Here is a 4,211-nt window from a genome sequence, read left to right on the forward strand (position 1 = left end):
AAAATTAAAAACAATAAAAACCTTTAAAACTGCTTTTTTTTTTCCGAGCTCTTTTTGGCCTCGCAGGGCTCTCGGTCACATATAGGGGCTGGAACCCATGAAATAGGTTTTAGGCTAATGAGGCACACTCTGCTTGCTTTAATTAAAGGAATTATAGCCCCAGAAAGGCATTTCCCATTTAAAAAAAATTAGCATCATGATCATACAATTATTGAAATATTTAATATATAAATATGTAAAATTAAATATTAATTTCCACTACACTTACAGAACCCATTTCACCCAAGTGACCTCAGGAATATTTCCTTACAAGGGTATCCCTTTTCTTTGCATCTTTATTAACACCACATCAAACCTTTGTGATTAAAATCTTTACTTTGGTGCAGTTCTCTTGGGAATAAAATAAATTCCTGGGACACCTGTGCAGCAACAAATAGGATTTACAGAGATTTTTGGGGCAGACACCCCCAGTTTATCCTTGCCCATGTCAGAGCCTGGGGTAGGATGGGCGGCACCACAGCCAGCTGAGTGCTGTTAATCAGTGCTAATTAATAAAGTTATCAGATTATCTTTGACCTTCTCCCAGCTCATTGCAAGGGATGGGGAGGAAGGATAAGGGATGAGCAAAGGAATATCCCTGTGGTTGGCTCTCCCCTGTGACTCCCCAGGATCCTGTGTCCCCCCGTCGTGCCTTGGCAGGGAGCAGAGACAACTCATCCTGCAGATTGGAGCTGGAATTCCAAGGGATCCTGCAGCACCCTGGGGAGCTGCTGTCCGGGAAGGACCTTGGGATATGACTGCTTGTGTTGCCTGGGAGAAAACCAAGCCAGCAGCGGTTGGAAACCTGAGTGATGTCACTATGGCAACAAAATAACTCACCTTCCAATAAAATGGGCCTTGGGAGCAGCCTCACGTGCTTAGGGAGCAGGGAGAGAGGAAGCTCCTAGTTTTTATATATATATTTATATATATTTTAATATATTTGTAATATTTTTTAATATTTTTTTTGGCTTCCTGAATTCCTTCCCTATCAACAGAGGCTGATGCAGATATTAAAAAAATATTTTAATTTCTCTCAGCAAGAAATGAAACTGAACGTGACCAAACCTCCTGAACAAGGTAAAATGTGTTTGCTGTGGGGCAGGAAAACCCTAGAGCTGCTGATAATCAAAAGTTCTTCTGATGGATGTGGGATCCAGAGTATCCAGATCTGCTGCTCAGGGCAATGAGCAGGGACTAATTATTGCTAATATTTTTCATGGACATAGTCCATTTCTTTCCAACAATCCCAAACACCATTTCCATGTTTGTTCCTTCCGGCCAGGTTTGTTTTCCCATTGTTTCTGCATTAAATAAGAACAACAGGTGGAAATTTAGATGTTTCTCAGGGAATGCCAAGTGCTCTTTTCATCCCACGAGCATCCCAGCAGACTTGGGACCGTGATGGTTCAGTCACAGCGCTGCTGGTGAGATGTTCCCAAGTTTACTCATAATCCTGAATGCTTTTTTAGACTGGAGTGAGTAACTTTGACCATCTCTATGTCAGGGAAGTGAGATGGGAAGTGCTGAGCTGGAGCAGCGCCGGCAGCTCCTCAGGGATCAAACCCTGGCAGCAAAGAGAGGTTGTCCTGTCAGGGGGTGTGTGCTGGGGCCAGACACAGCATCTGCCTGGAAATGGGAAACGAAGTGCCAAAGGCTCTGGAGAGCCATGGGATTTTCCTATTTTTTTTGGCAAAGTTCAGCCGGTTCAAAGAAGCCGTGGAAAGCCCAGCACATCCCAGCAGGAATCGCCAGCACACGTGGCTGTGTGAGCAACTCTGCACTTGTAGTTCTTGCAGTGCAAAAATGACTATATTTCTGTCATAATTATACTATTATTTTATATAATAGACTAATTATGATATAATTTGTAATATGTGATTATGTATGATTATTATATTATATTATATCATATTATAATTTCCCCTCTGTATATCCCACTCTCTGAGAGCTTTGCACCCAGTTTGCCAGCAACAAAAATAATGTCCTTCCAGCTGCTTTTTCATAGGAAATCAGAGAAAGTGGATTAAAAGGAATGAGGTTATGGAGCACAAAAAAATGCTTCAAAACAACTCCCAAAACTGAGGAGGAGGGAAGAGAAGGTTTGACTCCAGCACTGGGAGAGTTCAGGTGGGTGCATGGAATATTTGGGTGCCAGATAACGCTGATAATTGGGAATGTCACGTCTTAACGTCGCCGGCACAGCATCCAGACACTGCCTCCCCCCTTCCCATCGGGTGTTTCCCTGCAATCCCACGTTTTATGCATGTGGAGAACAGGGAATAGCTGCGGTTCTGCTCCCGGAGCGCGAGAGGGACGAGCCGAGATGGAAATGATTCCCAGCGTGGATGTGGGGACAACTCCAACAGCAGCTCCGGCTCCATCCACCCGCTCCTGCCCCATCCCTGCGCCCGCCCAGGAAAAGGAATCACTGCCTTACCTCGGGGTTAATTAGTCCCTACTCCAGAGCTAATTAGGAGCCCGGTCCGGCGGGGTCGGGGCCGGAGCCCTCCCTCCCCTCCCTCCCTGTGCCATCTGCCATTGCCATGACACTGGTTCTGCTTTCACGCCTGGCTGGGCACTCTGGATGCACCGGGGGAACTATTTCCCCCCCCTACACACTTTGGTCTTTGGAGAGGAAATAATAATAATAATAATAATAAACCGGAGAATGGCTGGAGCTGCTGAGTGCTGCCCTTTCCCTTCCCGCTCTTGCAGCTTTTTAGCATTCAGTTTTCCAGTAATTTGGGAGGAAAATTGCCCTGAAAGAAAGAAACAAAAATCTGCCTGATTTTTTAACACACCCCCCCCCCCCCCTCCCCGCGCCACACAGGCAGCTGCAGAGAATTTCTCTTCCAAATGGATGATGTAATGGGCTTTGTCAGCCAATGCTGGAATGAATAAAACCCCAGACCCGAAATCCATCCAGGCTTTTGATGAAACTCCTGAGGTTCCTGGAGCAAGTGGTCGCCAAAATGGGCTGGAGCCGGTGGTTTTGTCACGCAGATCTGGGAGTCAGGACTCCAACCAGGGGATAACCAAAACTGCTGGGTTTGTCCCTGCTGAGGGAAAGGGGACCTGGCACGGGGCATCTGGGGGCACATTCTTGTGGAGTGCACAGCTCTGGTGCTGGAATATCAACCCCGGCTTCAGCATCCACCACAGAGTCACTCCTGATCTAAAAAGGGGACCTGCAACCACACCTTACAGATCTGTGTATGTTTATATTTAATATTATATGTAATGTGATATTGTTGCCCAGAGAAGCTGTGGCTGCCCCATCCCTGGAAGTGTCCAAGGCCACGTTGGATGGGGCTTGGAGCAACCTGGGCTGGTGGGAGGTGTCCCTGCCCATGGCAGGGGGTGGCACTGGGTGGGCTTTGAGGTCCCTTCCCACCCAGACCTTTCTGGGATTTAGTGATATTCTATGATATGTATAAACATAAATACATAAACTATACACCAACTATTGCCAAATATCACCAATTCCTGCTGCACCAATGGGCACATCATTGCTCTCCCAAGGATGTCCCTGAATGTGAGGCCGGGGAACTTTGCTGGGGAGGGGATGGTTCCAGCGACAGGGAACAGTGCCACACCTGGCAAGTCACAGAAGGACGTTGGGGACAGGGCTGGGAATGACACCCCTGGGACTGAGCACATCCCTCCCAAGTCATCACACAGCATGTGGACACTTCTCTGGGGTCAAAACCTGGGTGAGGCACCAAATCAAGTCATAAAGTGATTTTAGTGCTGCATCCCGAGGGAGAGCGGGCTGGCTGCCCAGAACTCACCCTCTGGTCCCTGGTGGTGAGACTGGAGGGAAGGGACACACAGCCCCTGAATTCCTGTGCAGAAGAGGCTGCAGGGCAGGCAGGAGGAGCACCCGGCACTCCAGAGCGTTCCGGCCCTCGTGGGGACATCGCGCTCCTGAGCCATGGTGGAAATCCATGGATACATTTTCCCTTGGCTGCCCCGTGGTCCAGGCTGGCTTGTGCAGCCTCACAGGGGGCTTCTGCTGAGGTAGCTGGGACAGAGCTGCTGCCACCACATCCCCCAGCCCTGAGGAGCAGTCGTTCCAGTGCCATGGTACCACATCCAGTGATGCCCTGGGAGCTCCAGGCTCTGCTCCTGCCATCCCTGCTCCTGCCATTCCTGCTCCTGCCATCCCT

The sequence above is a fragment of the Corapipo altera genome, unplaced genomic scaffold (genome assembly GCF_003945725.1).
Source record: "Corapipo altera isolate COAL_440 unplaced genomic scaffold, ASM394572v1 65, whole genome shotgun sequence".
Classification (NCBI taxonomy): domain Eukaryota; kingdom Metazoa; phylum Chordata; class Aves; order Passeriformes; family Pipridae; genus Corapipo; species Corapipo altera.